At 47.7% G+C, this 19,833-nt stretch overlaps 1 protein-coding gene and 1 long non-coding RNA gene across 3 annotated transcripts in view; both read right to left on the bottom strand.

Annotated features, from left to right (window-relative positions):
* Slit3 (slit guidance ligand 3) overlaps positions 1-19,833 on the bottom strand; it is a 585,823-nt gene that overhangs the window by 409,034 nt on the left and 156,956 nt on the right.
* LOC148002815 (uncharacterized) lies at positions 1,950-8,847 on the bottom strand. Of its 2 annotated transcripts, none has more exons than XR_015631176.1 (3): positions 8,754-8,847; positions 2,805-3,046; positions 1,950-2,287 (listed from the first exon to the last, which is right to left on the bottom strand). It is a non-coding gene; the product is annotated as an uncharacterized LOC148002815 (long non-coding RNA). The 2 variants fall into 2 exon arrangements; XR_015631177.1 differs by lacking the exon at positions 8,754-8,847 and adding an exon at positions 3,908-4,173.

The raw sequence follows: 19,833 nt of genomic DNA, 5'->3' as shown, positions 1-19,833 counted from the left end.
ATACATTTTCTGCCTCACCACACAAAGAGGATTGAGATCTCCTGAGAACACCCTGGTGCCCCCGTGCAGGATGGGCTCTGACTACCGCCCTCGAGGGCAGAAGACGGAACAGACTGAATAGAAACTCTGGGCCCTGCCCTGTGCCCTTCCACATGCCCAGGGATTCCCACGCATGAGCTGTCGCACGGAGGCCAGACTGACAGAACCTAGTGGCTGCCACTCTGCTGGGTCCAGGGACAAAGAAGTTCTTGGCCTTTCCACATGGACATTCTCAATGGCCAAGGTGTGTGACAGCGGTCTTTACATCCCTGGTATTGAGTAAACGTACCTAACAGAGGAGACGGGCGTGTGCCAGGTAGGAGCGTTTTACATTGTGTTGGGCTCCCTTGGGTTGGGCTTCCTTATCACAGTGGCTGGTGGTGCCCTTCCGATAACCATTTTCCTTACAGATTTATTTATTTTACTATTTTGTGTGTGTGACTGACAGTTTTGCCTGCATGCATGTTTGTCTATCACACATGTTTCCAGCGCCCACTGAGGTGAGGGTCAGAAGAGAGTATTGCATCTGCTGGGACTGGAGCTACAGACGCACTGCCTTGTAGGTGTGGGCAATGCAGCCGCTGTCTTCTGCAAGAGCAGCAGGGCTCCTAACCTCTGCACCGTGTCTCTAGCACCCTGAAGGTGTCCTTTCCATCTTGGGAGGGTTCCGTGACTTTTTGATGGCTTAATTCTGACCTTTAACTCTTAGGCAGACCCACGGCATGACCAACTGTGACACAGGAGGAGAACTAGGCTGGGATGAAGAGGGGCATCAGGCATTTGGGTCAACCTACATGTCTGGGGGATTTCAGAACTTCACTTGGGATGAAAGGAGCAGCTGATAAAAGGTTAGTTTGTCACCAGAATTTGCAGGAACCTGTCATCTGTATATCCGTCACTCCAAGAGTGATTCGCTTAGAGCGGGAAGCACACTGGCCACCTTTAAAGTACAGTTGCATTTTTAGTTACCCCCCCCTTGGGTTATCCCACTTCTGCTAAAACCTCAGAAGGTAGGACAGAACCTCAGGATTTATAAAAGAAAAAAAAGCAAACAAAACCAACCAACCAAGACCCTCTGAAACAAAATGTCCTCTCCTCTTAAGATAATACTTACCTTAAAACTTTTAATTCTCATTTTTTTAAACTGAGAAACAAACAAAAAGTCAGGGTCTGCTGTAGTCTGAACTTAGCCTAGGGTTGTCTATGCAGCTGAGGTTGACTTGGGAGTTTTCTGATCCTCCTGCCTTCACCTCCCAGGGGCTGACAGGACAGGCATGTGCCACCTCACCCAGCTTCATGCCTGGCTGTGGCTCCAACCCAGGGCTTCGTGCAGCTGGAGAAGAACGCTGCCAACTGAGCTTCATCGCCATCCCACCAAGTAATTGACTTTGGAAAATTAATTCGATACAGTCAACTACACTGACCCCCAAGCCTTCGATTCATCCCCAAGTCTTACAAATGGCTTGTCTGGTGTGCTGGCCCCAAAGCCTGTGTTCTAAACCATGATACGCACAGACTGTCTCTGCAGCTTTGAAAGGCATCAAAGCCGAAATGTACAGAAGTCAAAGTCTCTACTGACCCCGAGCCAAAGTCTTGAAATTCCACCCAAACAGAGTTCTTAGGCCTGGCCTTGAAGATGACCCCTGGAACCCATCCAATACTAAATTGCCCAAAGGAAACTTTCAGTAGCTTGGGCCCTCGTGGCTCTCCTAGGAAACAGCACTGGCCATAGATTGAGTTCTAAACTTCATGGTGGTTTGATAAAGGGGCCTCTCTAGGCACTGAACCTATTATGTTGTTAATGACTGGAGACTGTTAGCATGCTGATTAATGCAGTCATTGTTCAGAACAATGATTAACCCAGCAGGAAGGACCAAACGCAATGAAATAAGGCCTAATCACTCCAGAGGGAACTGCCAGGTGATGTTTATTTCATGAGAACAGGGGGGAACTGAGAAAGACAGCCATTTTTCCTTGACATCACTGTCTTTTGTCCAGCAGGTGGGCAGCCCCAGTGTGGAGCTGGTCCATATCTGATTTCAGGTGTACGTTCGTCAACTATGTGGAGTCAGGAGGAAAGGGACGAGGAAGCCTGTCTGGGGCTGAGCCACCAGCCCAGCTGTGCTCTCAGTCTGTGATCGCCCATCTTCCCTTCCAACTTAACATCTTTCTCCAGAGCAAGAGCTCACCTGAGCTGTGAGGTAATTCATTTCCTTGTGCATCTGACTTGGATGGTTTTCCCGAAGCGCTGCCAAGTAGAAATGGCTCTTAATTATGTCAACTCATGAAACCACACTAAAGACGACTGTATCACAACGATCATTTGTCATATTATTTAACGAACAGTCAGGGGAGGGGGGGGGCGCTGACAGGAGGCCAATAAAAACCCTTTCATCAGAAAGTGCTTGGAGCCAGGTTTCTCAGCTTTCAAACCCAGCCTGTTTTAAATGCTTCTTCCGTGTCCAGAAGAACCAGAGCAGAAGCAAGGACGTTATCTCCTTAAGGGACTGTAAAGACAGAGGTATCTTTCTGCCCGTGTAAAATTAGACTTAATTTGATCTTTCAAAAAGCATACACGGTTGGCCTCCCTATGAGTGAGAGGGCTCAGCTCGAAGCGGATAGCATCAATCTGGAGAAGAAAGAGAGACCTGATTTGCTAGGCTCCCTCCATCTTCCTCAGAGTAGCTCCAGGGGACCCGGCTTTAGAGATCGATCGCTATCACTGTGAGGTGATTTCTACCCAGGGCCACTCAGCAGACATTCACCTGTGGTCCAAGAGGAGAGCAGAGAGCGACCGTGAAGATGCTGTTTGAAGGTGGAGGAGATCATAAGCCAAGGACTCTAGGTGGTCCCTAGATCAGAAGAGGGTGAGGACGCAGATTCTCTCTTGTTCTTTAGAAGCGTGGACCTGCCAGTAGGCTGACTCCAGCAATCCATTTCAGATTCTCAACTGCAGAATTCTAAGACACTGCTTGAGTTACTCTGACCCACTGGTGACGTGTTACATCTGCAGAAGAACCCGGTACAACACTCAATCCAGGACTCCACCTCGTGCTCATGGCCATTGACCCTTCTCAGCATACCTCAAGGAGAGTCGTCCTGTTCTAGCTGCTAGAATTGGGATGACCTACCTGCCACGCCCACATCCCAGCACCCTCCTCACAGCTTTCCTCTAGCTGAGTCTCGGCCTCGTATTTTGCCGAGATCAATGTTAAGATCCTCGGTGAGAACCCCAGCCTCCATTTTTATACGGTCTTCCAAGGGGACCTCTTTTACTTTTCTTGATACACTTAACAATGCCAGTTCTCATGGGCCACCCGAGAAACTCTGGCCTAGAATACTCCTGGATCACAGGACACAGAATCCCATGAGTTGAGTTTTAACTAGCTGCATTTTGTAAGTTCTGCCTTAGTCGTGTGCTTGCCGTGAAAGCCTTCTGGTCGAAACAGAAGGACCCCCTAAACCCTCTAAATAGTAGGAGCTGAGGCACAAACATTCTTTTTGAAGAACTCATCCAAGGGCCTAGCTCCTGGTCCCATCCTTTGCCTACCCTGCTTTCACCACATCCTTCTGCTGGGCTCCATTGTTAAGGCAGCTGGCCAAAGCTCTGACAGGCTGCCCTGCACTGATCTCCCTGCAGAGCACACCCCACATACCACAGAAAGCAAAGAGAGAGAGAGAGAGAGAGAGAGAGAGAGAGAGAGAGAGAGAGAGAGCGCATGGGGATAAGAATGTGACTCCATTTGTGCCCCGGCACTGTCTAATTCCTGCCAACAAATGCATTCCTTCCATGCCTGTCTATCAGCTGGGGAGGGGAGAGGTCTAGGGACAGGAGCTCGTATTTCTCGAGCAAAATTCTCTATCTTGCCTCAGGTAGAGATGAAGCCAGCTGGTAAGCGATGAAATACACTCCTTGTCTGGGGTAAGAGATCCACAACTGGTATCCAGAGGTCGCAGTCCACGAGGACTTCATTTTGGAAAGCTTCCTCTGCCAGCACAGTTTGGGAGTTGCACTGGGATCTTCAGAGAGAAGGACTCAAGGGATCACAGCAAGAAACACACCGTCATCCAGGAAGAGCTCCCAGCATGCTGGTAGCCACTGTTAGAACGCAAGGGTCCTCGGGGGACATCTTCCTATGCAAGACAAATTTTTACTTGGAGAATCGTATATTTTGCACCTTCTACCGATGCTCTAGGACAACGAGTGTACTGAAAAACTTCAAAAGCAAAAGCAGATACACAAAGAAGGCAGAGGGCAGTATGTGAGAATTCCACCTCACCATTTACAGCATAGTACTGTAGAGGGGAAATTACTCTGTAATCCCCTGAAGCCCTTCCTCTCAATCTACTAATGAATTAAAGCAGCATTGACAGAAGCACCTCTGACTCAGAGCCAAGTGACTTTAGCAGTGACATCATTCAAGGCACGACGTGGGCGGGTGACCCCTGCAGTGACATCATGGCTGACACAGACAGTGCCTTTCACAGCACTCCATCATCAGCCTCACTCCCAGACACAGACTCTGCTCCCTTGACACAACACTATCGGCCACTGGTGGTGTGGGGCATGAGTGGTCAAGTGGGAGATGTGTGAGCCTGCCAGACTGTCTGTGGGTCTTTCTAATAGTGCTGTTGATGCAGACCAGGTGACTCATAGCCTCTGATGACAGGAGCTACCATAATTTGCAAGAGGCTTGGCCACAGATGGGCACATCTCACACTTGCCCTTGGTGGCCCCGACTATTCTCTATGATTTAAGCAAATGAGTCCATGACCCATTAGTCATTCTTGACTGCAGCCCACAGGGACTCATCAGGTCTCCACGAGCCACACATCACAATAAAAGGCCTACATTCACTTCAGGGATGCAAGCGATTTAGATACCTAGAGAATATTCCCCGGATAACACACTGCAGCTTCGTTTGCAGGAACTCAGTCTAATTCTGACCTCAGTTAACAGTGTTAAGAAGCAGGTAGTTTGTTCCTCCTGTCAGGAATCCATTTCAAGATGGTGCCTTTCACACCCACTTACCATTATGAAAACGAAAAGAAGCACCATCAGACTCGGGGGTGGGGGGCAGAAAACTGAGCAGAAGGTTGGAAAGATGCAGTCATAAAAACAAAGGCTATACTTCCTAATGTGGAGGTTGGTGACTGTATAAAGAAAAGCCCATAGCTTGGGAGACTAAGCAAAGGAATCAATTTCTTTAGTTCAGACTCTGATGACACTTCCCTTGGATGATATGGCAACAGTGTCAAAGAGGAAAGGTGTATGAGAAATCACACAGAAAGACAGAAGCCAGAGAAAAACTCCTGGGAGTTTCCAGAAACACTGGCATCTCGAAGAAACTGAGATAATCTTTTTTGAAGGCATACCTGCAGTGGCCTAAAAAACACCTCATGAGGCCTCACCTTTCAAGTGTCATCAGAGTGGGAGCTAAGTTTCCAGTATATAAATCCCTGCTGAGCCAATCACAGTCAAGTCCCTGCTGGACCAATCACAGTCAAGGCCCACTTGACCAATCACAGTCAAGTTCATGCTGAGAGAGAGAGAGAGAGAGAGAGAGAAAGAGAGAGAGAGAGAGAGAGAGAGAGAATGTGTGTGTGTGTGTGTGTGTGTGTGTGTGTGTGTGTGTGTGTGTGTGTGTGTGTGTGTGTGTCTGTCCAGCCCCTACTGGGCCAATCACAGCCAAGTCCCTGCTGGGACAAACACAGCTAAGCCCTGGCTGGACAAGTCATAGCCAAGCCCTGCTGGGCTAATCACAGCAAGTCCCTGCTGGACCAATCACAGTCAAACCATAGCAACAACTCACAGGTGCTGCCTTCAAACCACTGCAGAAACCCTCAGATCACATTAATTTAATTCTCAGAAACCTGAGCGCCTGTCAGTTATTTGATGGGGGTAGTTACAATTCCCTCCACCTCCCGACAAAAAAATTTGCCCAGGCTCAGGGGAAATGCTTTGTTTCATTCTCCTGGGCTTCAAATGGCTCCGAATGCAATGTGAAGTGGACATCTTTCTCATAAAATTGTAACAGCTTCTTTAGAAAACCAAGAGGTCGGGGTTGGGGATTTAGCTCAGCGGTAGAGCGCTTGCCTAGCAAGCACAAAGCCCTGGGTTCAGTCCCCAGCTCCGAAAAAAAAAAAAAAGAAAAAAAAAAAAAAGAAAACCAAGAGGTCAAGTGACCAGGCCTCTGGTGTAGGAAGTTTGCAGGAATGGGGAGAGGTATCTGACGCCTTTCCACCAATCATGGTCTTCCTAAGTCCAGTTCTAGACAAGAGAATGGGGCTCTGAATGTGCTCAGTACTGGGCAGGGGCTGACATCAGACTTACATGAGTGAGTGAGCGAGTGAGTGAGTGAATTTGTCCCTGAAATGTATGAAAAACCCTAAAATTTTCTAATCTTTGTCCCAATACTCCCTCTTTAGGAAACTGTTTTGTAGAAATAATCTAATGAGTGTGGGGGAAAACACTACTTCCGAAAGAATTCTCACAGCCTTGAAATTTTACCTAATGTGCCACAGAATAATTAGATAAGCAAAGAGTACTTAGATGGAACACTGTTGGGGAGTTACTGAAAAGTTATTTGAAGAAACCTGAAATGGTGCTCATGACGGTTTGGAAGGAAACCATGCAAAGTGACGTTAGACCACTTGTTCTGAAGAGGAATGTGGTAGAGCGACAGGCAAGCCACCAAAAGTCACCGTCTTCAGGAATCAGGTCAGGGACATCCCCCTGCATGTGTTATATTCTGAAATTCCTGCAGTGCAGAATGTATAAAGGAAGAGGGAGGTGACAGACAGTGAGGAAGCAGGTGGGTACTCAGTGTGTTCTAAGAATGAGTTCTCTTTGGGAATCTGCATCCCGTAGCTCACTAACTCCATCAACGGACAACTGGGACATTGTTACAAAGTGTTCTCTGATCGGGCAGTGTTGTCAGGCAACATGCACAGGAAGGCTGGCAAATGTTAACAGTTAAACTGGCTGCAGACCGTGCCACAGGAACTGGAGAGGGCAGTTCATATCCATCCTTCCAATGAGGAGAGAGTTGTTTGTGCTTGGGGTTAGGGTTATGAGAACTTAGGACTTTTTTTTTCTCTTTTTGTTTTCTGAGACAGGATTTCTCTGTGTAGCCATGGCTATCCTAAAATTCACACTGCAGACCGGGCAAGGTCCTCATGCCTCTGCCTCTTAAGTGCTGGAATTCAAGGCAAACACTGCTACCACCTAGCTAAGGAACTAAACTTTTAAATAAGATGTCATACTAACTTTTTTAAAAAAAGGAATAGTGTGTATGTGTGCGCACACGCATGCCTGTGCACTTATTTACAACTCTCTGGAGTCAGCTCTCCCCTTCTGCTTGTAATGGGCTCTAGGGATCAAACTCAGGCCATTAGACTTGCTTGGCAAGTTACTTTACCACTGGGCATCTCCCTGGCCTTGGGACTGACTTTTTTCTTTTAAAGATTTATTTTTATTATATTATATTATATGTAGGAATGTTGTGCCTTCGTGTATGTCTGTGCACAACACATGCTGGTGCTTGAGGAGGTGGTGAGCCTCCGTGTGGGTGCTGGGAATTGGTCCTGCGTCCTTTGCCACAAGTGCTCTTAACCACTGAGCAACTCTCTACCCCGTTGGGACTGACTTCTGGAAGGTACGCATACTCACAGGGAAGGGGAGAGGTGGTCAGGACACTTGCAACTGGACTGGGATATCAGTAGTTAAGTTGAATACAATTCTTTTTGCAGTTGCTTATTAGCTGAAACCGATGTTCTACGTGACACGTGTCTTATGAATGGGTACCACCTCATGAGTACCTGGTCTTTTAGCCACAAGACACATGTTATTCCCTTGACTGTTATCTTAGCATCTAGGTAACAAGGTAGAAAGTGCCCTTGATGATGTGTGGCCAGGGACTAAAGCCCAACCCTCCAGTAGGTGGGTATAATTCTATCTTTGATCATACCTTATTAAGCATTTGGAATAAGGTGAAAATGATATTAAATCATGGGAAATACGAAAGATTAAGAAAATGTTAACCAGATGACACAAAGAGGAAGAGAAGACAAAATGTGGTACCTTGGGCTGGGTCCTGGAGCACACAGACAGGCCATTAATGGAAAAACTGATTGAGCTTCTTGTTCTTGTTCTTGATTGAGTTTAGTGATACATACCACACACACACACACACACACACACACACACACACACACACACACACACACGGGCATCAGTGTTTTAGTTTAGTAAAAGCATACCGTGGTAATATAAAATACAGGAGCAGGAAGCCCGCTTACCTGGTAAAGTACCTTGCAAATATTACAATCTTAGGTTCAGTCCCCAAAAACCCACACAAAAATGCCAAGCACAGAGGGGCATGCTGTGACTCATGTTGGAAAAACATGGCAAGAGAGGAAGCTCCCAAAGGCTCACTACCTGGCCAGAGACCCTATCTCAAAGGAGGTAGATGATGTTCCTAAGGACACTATGTAGTCCCCTGTCCCCCCACCTGCATACACTTGCACACACAAACACGTACACAGACAAATGTGAGTCATAGGGAAATTCGGTGAGATACACATTGGGGCACTCTCCAGGTTAACTCAGGAACATGTGTGCTAAAATTATTTCCAGCCAAAATATGTGTTTTGAAAAAGATCAAGGCCTCTAGAGAGAAGATTTAAGAAGATAATGAATATTAACAATTTACTTGGCTCATTGGAAATCCTGGTGGAATGATAGAAAGGAAACTAGGCCTGGATGAGATGGCTGGCTTCTAATCTCTCTCTCTCTCTCTCTCTCTCTCTCTCTCTCTCTCTCTCTCTCTCTCTCTCTCTTCACTGAGAGCCCAGCTGAGTTGCTTGACATCACAGGAGTTCTAATTCCTGGTCTGTAAGATGTGAACGCCACCACCTATTGTGACACGTGTCTTATGAATAGGTACCATGAAGGAGGAAAGGAGAGGCAGCATCGTCTGATACTTGCTGAATACCTAGTTATTCAAACATCCGAAACAGTGCTGGGGCCAACCAGACAAATGTTTTCTACATGGATGACTCTCCTCGTCTATGCATGCAGCAGCTCTGAATGGTACCCAACTGCTGTGACCAACACTATCAAAGCCTTGGTGGTTCTATGGAAGGTCACCTCAATGTGAGGGGGGAGGCGTGCTTCCTTATATATGATTATAGCATACTTTAGAGCCAAAATCAGCTAAATGAACTTCGCAGAGATCGAGAGCGACATAACGGTGACAGATGCAAGTGTAGAGAGATACATGTGGTGCGATGCTACAAAAGTAAGAGGAAATAGAGACAACACCGCCGTATACATTTGACGGAACAAATTACGTGGATAGTGAAATCATGAGCCAGGAAGGTTCGCTGAAGCCCTGGACCAGGTTAATCAGCCTCATCTGAGTTGTATGACCGGAGCGTTTCAGATCTCAGTTTCTTTAGGAATATATGTTTATACATAATGAGATACCTTGGGGACGAGGGCCTAAGTCTAAGCTGGGACTTCATTTTTATTTCCTACGCATGTATGTTTATTATCAAATTAACCTGACAGGAATTTTGTACGACGTTTTTTTTTTTAATAATTTTGTGTGTGGAAGAAGTTTCCATAGGGTGGAATTCTCCACTTACGGAGGCCCGTTGGTGTTCAAAGTGTCCGTGGTTGGAGCGCTTCGGATTCTGGGTCTGTAGATCAGCTTGTGTGGTTACCATCCCTAGGGAAGGGTGGTGTATCTGTGGACACTCCCGGCCCATCCTCTCTGAGATCTAACCAGGGACAAGAACAAAGCTTCTCTGGCTTTGGAACAACAGGGCCACCGACTGACTGACTGACTGACTGACTGACTCCTGCAGCTTTCCTGGCCCTTTCTCCATATTGATTATCTGTTACTCTGTTATTTAGCTGTTAAAGAACACACAGGGAAGGATAAATTAAAATCGCATAATTTAGGAAAATCTGTTACCAGACTGCTGGCTGTAAATTGCACGTTGGCAGCTCATTAGCACAGAGGCTGACCAAGCAGGGGTCTCCCAGACCAAGTGGCAGGCGGCTTGCGGCAGAATCATCTGGGAACTTGGGAATGTCAACTCTCAGGCCACCTTAGGCCTGCTGAATGCTGAGCTCTAAATGGGGCCTGCCAGAGTTGCAGCCGCAGCTCCCTTTCTGTTTAGCCTTAAGTCATTCCCTTTTATCTCTACCTTCGTTTCTTCATTCCATTAACTATGTTCCAGGTCCCATTCCCGAAAGTCCACCAACTTTAAGACTTTAAATATATCCTTCCCCCCCCCCCACTTAGAGAGAGTACAACCAGAGGTCACCATCTGTGTTGCTCACGATGCCCCTCCTTGTTTGACAGAGGCTTAGCCACCTTCAAATCACCCATAACTCGGTTCCCCTCGACTTTCTACACCACAGAGGCTCGAATCTCCAACACACTTCCACTGCACTCCTGGGGCTGCTTGGTACAAGCTCTGCCACAGTAGGCCCCAAGGAATGTCGGGAGTTGATAACCGGGGGAAGGAAGCAGAAGTAGTGAAGACAACAGCAACAGAGGCAGCCAAGTCCGAGTCCTGGGGGTGCCTGAGTGAGTTCTGAGCACATTTATAATGGGAAGAGAGGCAGAAGGAGGCTTGCCAAACCTGCATTTACACAAGAAACTTTATTACAGCCATTAAAACGCGGGTTTGAGGCACAGCTCAGACATATTTCATGCGCATTAAAACCAATACACAATGGTTAACATTTTTTTTCCAATGGCCCCTGTGCCATCAAAAACCGTCTCTTGAGCAAAGAGAGGTCTGCCTAGTTCTCATGGGGAACGCTGACTTCTGCAAATTCCTGTCCCAAGGGCCTGCAGCTTCCTTAGGTCTGGACCAGCCAAACCCAAAATGAAAAGATACGAATCTAAGATGGTCTGACCTGAGTGGGAACCAGGACTGCTTGGAGTGCACGCTCTGTACCAAGCTGAAGGTCTTTAGTGTCTTTTCTTTATTTCCCCATGGTGCACCAAGTTTCTTGGCTAACACCAAGCACAGAAGGGAATACGATGAACACGGAGAAGAAAGAATGCCTCTGGCGTTAGCCCTGGGAAGGTTCCCCATTGCTAATCTCTGTACTTTTAAACCTGGAACGGAGTGGTGTGGGTGCTTCCAGGAGCAGCTGCTGTATGTCCCAGAGTCCTGGGACAAGCCCCCCCCCCTTTTTTTATTTGCACTGAAGTTTTACTTCTCAATTCTGGTAGTTTTCATTCTAAAGCCATTTCCTCATCCCTTACTCTGCTTGCATGGGTATGTGCGCTCTCTCTCACTCTCTCTCTCTCTTTCTCTCTCTCTTTCTCTCTCTTATTTTTTTAAGATTTGTTTTTATTTTATATGTATGACTGCTTTACCTGCATGCGTGTATGCTGTGCCAACAGATGCCAGAAGAGGGTGTCAGTTCCCCTGAAACAGGAGTCACATAGGGTTGTGAGTTGCCATGTGGATGCTAGGAACAGAACCCAGGTTCTCTGCAAGAGTAGACAGTGCTCCTAACCATTGAGCCACCTCTCCAGCCTTCCTTTCTCATTTTAATTACCTCCTTCCAACAGCTAGACCCACACAACCTTTTCCCATTTGTAGAAACCTTGTTATACCACCAGTCCAGGTGGCCAGTAAGCGGCACCCAGGTTTCCTGTCCTGTTTTCCCTCCTCTTATTCTAGCTCTGGGGTTCTTGTCAGTGTACCTGGTGAAAGGCTGCTTCAGCCTTGGGCTAAGCTGGTATAGTCTTGAGTGGTGAGTCCACGTTTGCTCCCTCCTTGGGAAACAACCTAGCAGCTTCTGGTTCATTGCCCATAGCCTCTGAGCTGTGTCTTCCATACAGACAGACATGCAAGCGGGTGTGCGAGCCATCTTCATGGAGAAGGGCAGAGGTGACAGGGGAAACCACCAAGAGATACGTTGATGAACCAGAGGATGCTCAGGCTTGGCAGGGATTACTGTCCTTCTCCAAGGGAAAGAAAGAGAAAAGAAAATCCTTGTCGTGGGCACTAGATCGGGGGAGAGGGGGCTGCGGGATGAGGAGGCTAAGAATAACATCTGTGCCAACTGTTTATTTTGGTGATTGCCTGAAACTTGCAGGCAACATGGCTGAGCACAGCTGTCATGGAAACACGATTCCATCGCAGATGACAAGTTGGCACGGAGACAATGTAGGTGCAAAGACGGTACAGCAAACAAAACTACCTGTCAGGCAGGGAGAGGGAGGAAGGAAACCTCCCCTCGCATACTTTCCCGTAATTAAATGTCAGATGTACACAAGGCTGTAAAATGATTAGCATGGCATAATTACTGTTCTGATGGAGTTCTGTGTATATGCCAAAACAAATTGCTGTACCGGAGCACAAGCTGTTAAAACAAATTGAGTTACTTAATTTTTACATGTAGCAGCCTGTTTTATCATTTCCTAGGATGCAAACGTTTCATTAATAATGCAGCCGTTCTAAACGTGCAGAGCTCTGGGCCACCATGCAGGCAGATAGCCTCCCTCTAGAAGCTGTAACACAAGGACCAGCTGGTCCAAGGATGAGCATCCTGACACACGGAGCCCCGCCTACTCCTCCTCCATGTGGTCTCGGAAGCCAACGGGTATTTTATTTAAAATTTTAAACATTGGTAAAGGTATTTTTTTCCTTAAAGATTAACATTAGCAACAAAGATCGTTCCACATTTTATCTTATTTACGGATTTGTTTCTTTCTTTTATTGTAGTTTTAAAAGAGCTTTTATTACTATTTTCTAAAAATGGCCACATACAAGTTATGTGTATTTACAGTACACTGGTGAGATGTTCGATCCAAGTGTTTATTGTGTACTGTTGAATTCTGGGTAACATACCTCTACAAATATCTATCAGTTCTTTCTTGTGACTGTTTGAAATGTACAATAAGCTATTGTTACCTGCAGTTACGGACCACGCAAAATCACACGTGTTCACTTTGCTCTGATCTAACTTAGTACCCTCTGACCAAACCCTCCAGCAGCATTGATAACCCCCACTCCTCTTTCAGCCTCTAATACCAAGAGACTAACTTGTGGAGATTCCACAGAAGTGAGAACGTGTGCTATTTGTCTCTCATTGAAGGTCAGCACAATCTAGAGCTACCTACTGGCTCACGTCACATGCCCGCTGTCTTAGTTTGATTCCTGTTTGTGTGACAAAGGCCTTGATGGAGGAAGGGTTTATTTGGCTTACAGTTCCAAGTGACAGGCCATCATGCAGGGAAAGCCAAGGGGGTGAGAACTTCAACCACTTAGTCACACGGTATCAACGATCAATGAAGCAGCAAAAAAAAAAAAAAAAAATGTTCATTAGGAGTTCCTCGTCTCCATTCTAAGACATTTCAAGACCTCTCACCTAGGAAATGCTACAGCCCACAATGAGATGTGTCTTTCTGTATTCATGAATGTAATCAAGAGAACCTCCCTCAGACATGCCAACCTAGTGTAGACGTCCCTCATGGAGACTCTCTTCTCTGGTGATTCTAGACAGCTAAGTTGACAGTGAACACTGACCATGACACTTGCTTTAAGTCTTCTCAGTGGCTACCACCAACCAAGACAAAGTCCAGACACCTAGAAGGAGTGGGCTCCACAGTGTCGCTGCAACCCCCCAGCACCCCTCCCCAGTACACTCCTGGCTTTCTCCATGTTCACTTTGTCTTTGAGCGACCTAAGGCTTTAATGCACACCGTTCTCCCATCTCCTACTCTCACAAATCCCTTTCCACCCCTCTCACTCTCTCCACTGGGCCTGACTGAAATCCTCAGGAATTCTTTTCCTGGTGACCCGTAAGACATGTCCCCACCCATCCAGTCCTCTCTCTACTAGAGCTCATGCTTATTCCTTGTACTTTGCATAATTGTGTGTCTAAGTTTGCTTAAGGTCTACTGTGCCCACCACCTCTATACCTCGTGAGGCAGGGCCCATGCTTGTTTTGACCGCTGCTGTATATGCAGTCAAGGCTATCCCTGTGAGTGATAACCACACATGTGCTCTGCTTGGTGATGGTAGTAAGTTTGTCTCCCTTCACCACATGTCTGTTTCCTCCCCTGCAAGTAATGGTGGACTGGGTCGATATTTCCTTAACCTGTAGACTGTCCCTTCTTCTTAGATCCAGGAGAACAGCTCCACAACTTTCATGACCAGTAATAATCCCAAGACATGAAATGCCACAGAAACAACTAGACACATAGAAATAATAATCACTCTCCAATCACAAGTACTGATGGTGTGACTTCATGAAGTTTTCTGTGAGGTTATGTACGTGTGTGTGTGTGTGTGTGTGTGTGTGTACATCCTTCTTTCCTAATCATGCTACAAAGTGTTCACATTTCACATCATGAGATGTTGAGAATTTTTAAAAATACAGAAATTGATGCTGGGGAAATGGATCAGTGGTAAGAACACTGTTTTACTAGAACAGTATCTTAGTTCGGATCTCTAGCACCAATGCAAGAACCCTGGTGTGGATGTCATGTCCTATGCACAGACACACATGTACACATGCATGCACACACATGCACACCTGGAAAATGATTCCAATGGATGACCTCTAAAAGCTAAGCTTGGTGGCAACCTTGGTATTCTGTGTTTTCTCCCTCTCCTTTCCTCTCACAACCAGGGCGATAAGAGGCAGGTCTAAATCCATCCACACTGGAGCTGAGGAAGAGCCTTTTAGGCAACAGCCCTTGGGTCATGAGAAGAGCTGTCACCTTCTGTCCTGCTTTTAGTATACCTCACATGAGAAAGACAAACTCCTCTTTCTCAGCACTGATCACCCCAGGGACAGTCTCCTGAAACCCTCACTTATGGATGATAAAAGCAAGAACGGAAACCCGGAAAGAAGTTGACTCTCATCCTTCTGATCGAATGGGGCTTAGGGAATGAAGACAGCACCAAAGTCAAAACCCAGTCTGTCTAGAAGCAGAACACCTCCCCTCCTCTCTGAAAACAGGCCTCACAGCAGGCTCCCTAAGCTGAGAAGGTGACAGACAATTAGCATGGAACCTTGGAGGGTGACCTCAGTGGTGGCCACGGATCTCTTACACAAAAGGATCATGGGCTGTTGCCTTCCATGATCAAAAGGGGCAGGCGTTTCCCAAGGTACTCTCCAAATTCTACACCCAGCCCTGGCTACCCCTACACAGGCCCAATGCCACCAAGGCATCTGACTAGAGAAGAGCTGGCTAGCATTTGAATATAAACAGCCCCGTGACCTTGGATGCTGCCTTGGCCATCCTTAGACTTGGAATATCAGGTGATGATAATTCACTTGGCAGTCAGACTAAAGCACTTGGTACCGATGCTACAGGGCTAGCTGCTAACTTAACCCTCTTACAATGAAACCATGGTAACCATGGCTTGGCCATCCTCTCAATTCCTAAAAAGCCAATCCTGGGGTCTAGGACAGGGAAAATATGCCAATTATTCTGCCTAGAAAGAGGTGATGTGTGTTTACACACACACACACACACACACACACACACACACGAAAACATGGGTGTGTGTACATATAAAAGAGTTGTGCCATTAAGCTCAAGGCTCAGTCCTGGTACCTGGCACCCTCTTTTGCTCTGAGGCCTCTGGACTTAAGCTGGTGCCATTCATTTGAATCCTGACCAGAAAGTTTCGCCACTGGGCATGATTCTGTAGTAGAACCTTGAGTAGACCTGGGTTCAGACTAGCAGGTCTTCTGCAGGCCAGTGGCCTATGGCTGCAGCAGGAACTCGAAAGGACATTTTCTCATTGGATCAGCACCGACTTCCTTCCTCTCCTCTCTCTTAATCACTCCGCACCCCTCCCCCCTCCCCTCACACCCTCCCACTCACAGGCACACATAGCAAAACAGCTTGCTTCAAAGCGGGAGGCAGGAGAAGGGTATCTATTTCTGGCAAGCTCCCTGAGGAGGCCTCAGGGGGCTGGTAACTTACTCGCCTCCTCGGATCAGCCATCCAAACAAGCCTTGCCTCTCTGTGCCCACCCTGGATCTCAGACCACCCTGCCTGCTCAGCCCTTACAGGATGCTCTCCTGCCTGGGCTTTTCCTGGCTCCGTCCCCCTTACCCACATCCCCTAAGCAGTCACTGGCTGAAGGGAACGCAGCTTCTAGAACAGAGAGTATCACAGCTCTGCTTCCCTTGAACTGCCTTACCAGGTCACACTGGCTGGTGTCACACTGATTGTCTTTTGCTCCCACCCACCAACTGCCCTCCTTTGTCCACACTAAGGGGCCTCCCAAGTCTCAGGAAATTCAGCGTCAGAACTGAGATTATCCTTGACACGGCAGGAGGGTGGCACAATAACAGCCCTAAATCCAACCTTGATTTAACAGAGGGCAGAGGACAAGGAGAGTCTTTGAGGATAGATGCTTAAGTGTGATTCCCCCAACCCAGGAACCCGTAGGCCAATGATGTAAACACTCTAGGCCTCAGTTTTCTCCCCTGAAAATGGGCTCTGCATTGTGACGTCAGTAGCAGATGCAAAGAGCCCCTCTGTACAAGGTCAATAAAGAGTTATCCCCTACCTTCTGTGAGGTCTAGCTGCTGAAGCACAGCCAGATACACACCGAAAGTCAGGCCCCGAGCCTCTCCCAAGAGGTGAGATTACAGGCCCATAGAGAATGATTGATAGATACAAAAAGCCAAGGCCAATTGTCTGAAGTGAGGCCAGATCCCAGGTGGTTCACACTGTCGCCCAGGGAATGCAGGATCAGCAACAGCATTGCCTGGCTTCCTTCTCTTCTACACGCATGGAGCCTCTCTGTCCAAGGCTCTACATCACATGGTATCACCTGTACCAGAATCCTGTCTAGGGTGGGTGTGCATTGCTGTGCCAATTACACACACACATTACACACACACATTACACACACACACACACACACACACACACACACACACACACACACACAGTTCACATCAGCTCAGCACACAGTGAGTTCCCACGGACTGGGGGTACTCTGTTCCAACCTCCATGACTCAGCTTGTCCTACAGAACTGTGGGTCCTGGCCCCAGCTTCTATTCTTGCTCTCCAATGCTCATTTACACAACACACCCAGGAACGTGGTGGATTCTGGGTATCTAAACTATTACAGTATTTGGCACGCGCGTGGAGAAACTGCTTCAGTGATGCTACTTAGCAGAACTGTGTTCTCCATCAGAAAGAATGACTGATGGGCTGCTTCTCAGCGACACAGTCCTCCAAGTTGTCACAGGGGAGAGCTACTGTCTCCTGAGGACCCGGGCCCTCCAGTACTTCCTGGAGATCTTTTCTAGGCTCGACTTTTTTTTTCAATGACACTGTGAACAGAATTTCCCTCCTTTCATTTTATATCAACAAACCTCTCCCAAGACCGAACACAAGTCCTTGGTGTTTGGTTTCTTACTCGGTGCTTGGCGTAGGTTGGTTCCATTAAAACCTTAAAGATGCGGGCAGTCTTTTTTGGGCACCCAGTGCTAAGCTAATTGAAGAGAAATAGATGATAGAGGGAAAAAAGTTCCTTAGTAGGCGACAGGGTCCATGAGTCACCGTTTGCTGGATGAGAAGAACGACGAACAGGTTGAACATTTCTTTGCCATTCTCTGTGCCATTCTCTTTGCAAATTATTTTGCACATGTGACACTCTCTCTTCCTCTCAGCTATTCCATTCTCAAGATCCTCAGGTCTCGGAAGGAATCTGAGACCCTGGGAGGTGAGAGAGCTTGTCCAATACACACGGCTAGCTGGGGAGAACGGGTTCATCCCGGCTGTCTGACCCTGGCTCCATGTCCACAGCTACTAAACTCGATTCTGTCAAGCGTCAAGTGCTAGCCAGACCCCTGGGGCCTCCAGTGGAGTCAAGCGTGGACGGAAGAATTACAGGAAAGCTGGAATGAGTGGAACACACCAGGAAGAAGTTAGTGATGGCAACAACGTTGAGATAGTGACAAGATCGTCTCGTGCCAAACTGCAAGGCTGAAGCTCTTCTGGGAAAAGCAGGAGAACCTTTCCTATGCCTCCTGTCAGCAGCTCTACCCCCTCACCCGTGCCGCGCTCAAATGAAGAATGCTTCGGGAGAAGCCAATCTATCTGCCAGTGTCCCAGGGACCTGCTCTGCACCAGAAACCCTCCTGAGCAGATATTGATATATTAATCGCAGCTCAAACACTGTAAGAGCAGCAAATGCTCAGCACGGAGCGGGTTGGCTGGCCTGTGGCCACCTCCCTACAGCCCAGAGCCAGAGGTGGGCTGTTCTTCCCAGCGGAGGGAGGGATCTCTGCAGGGCCTTTAAACTGAGGCTGGCTGGAGGACATGAGTCCAGGGGATACTAAAAAGAGTTCTTGATGATGGGCAAGTGGCACAGGAGGCTGGAGATGGAACCAAGGTCTATCCACGAAGAGAGAGCTCTGAGGACAGCTCTCACTATCCTTGTGGAAGCTGCAGAGCTGTGCAATTAGTCCAGGAGAAGGAGCACGGGGAACAAGGTACTCTAGGGCCATGATTACGATGCTGGCAAGTCTAATGGAGCCGAGGCTGACCCTGCCCTTGTTGATATTTACAGGGGAATAAAAGCCAGAGACCGCTTCATCTCTTTGTCTCTTCATGTTATTCCCTCTAAAGAGGGTGGAACCGAGTTTTGTACATTTAAAAGTGACATTTAATTAATCACGTCAGAAGATGGCAGGGCTGGAAGAGACTTGAGACTGTCTAACCCAAACTCCTAATTTAACGGCGAGGAGGTACTCCCAGGAAGGTTAGCTAATCTGCCAAGATCCCGTGTAGTAAATGATGCTGGCACCTTCCGGCTGTGGCCAGTCTGCCTGCTGAACTCTGAGTGGGTACAGAGAGTGCTAGGCGGGCGTAAAGAAGAGAGAAGAGAGGCGGGCGGTAGTTTGTGTGCGTGCAGGCCTGCAACATGGTATAGTATGAAGAAGGTCACGTGCCCAGTTATGCAGTAAGGATGCCAAGATGTCAGATGGGCAGGGGCTGTGGTAGGATCTTCCTAGGTCTATATGGAGGTACGGCTTGCAGCACCATTGGCAAGAATGGTTGAGGCATTGTCTGGACTCCGTGGTCCATTGCTCCGTGCTTGATTCATGCTATTAAGCCACAGGCACACTTGAGGAGCGCCCACAAATATGCCAATTACCTCTTTTGATGTTTACAGCTAATGCTGCGGATGTTCCTGGACCCTGGGGTCTTCTTCCCCCAAGTAAACCTGGTAGATTCTTCCCAGGAAAAGACACACTATTCTATGATTGTGAATAGCCTGATAGGAACCCACCGGATGCAGGAAGAAAGAAAGGAGGGAAGCTTGCAGGAGGCAGTGCTGGTAGCTCCTGGAGTCCTGCTGCCTTGGCTACCGATAAAAGACTCCTCTGCAAGGTTGCTGCAGGAACCGAGAGCTGTCCTATCCCCCGGGGATATTTACTCAGAAGCAACAGAAGCATGTGGCCAGTCTTGGGTAAGGCATGTAGCTTTCTGCCATCGTGGAGACTTCAACATCCCAGCTGCAACATTTCCGACAGAGGCCACCACCTGAGACTTCGGGGACTACACAAAGGTGGAAGGGGTGGTGGGGATAGCAGCTAGGGGCAGGACAGTGTGGGGCTCTCTTCCATGGCTCAACATTGTTTCTGGGAGGAAAGAGGGCTTGGAGAGGTGGTATTGGGGGAATGAAATTCATACACAGCAGGAATTATGTGGTCCAGTGGTGCCTCCAGCCGTGACCCAATGGATTCATTAGTATTAGTATATTTA

Source organism: Rattus norvegicus, chromosome 10 (assembly GCF_021556685.1).
Source record: "Rattus norvegicus strain SHRSP/BbbUtx chromosome 10, alternate assembly SHRSP_T2T, whole genome shotgun sequence".
NCBI classification, from domain to species: domain Eukaryota; kingdom Metazoa; phylum Chordata; class Mammalia; order Rodentia; family Muridae; genus Rattus; species Rattus norvegicus.
Note: the sequence above shows the minus strand (reverse complement) of the source record. Positions and strands in the feature narration are given on the sequence as shown.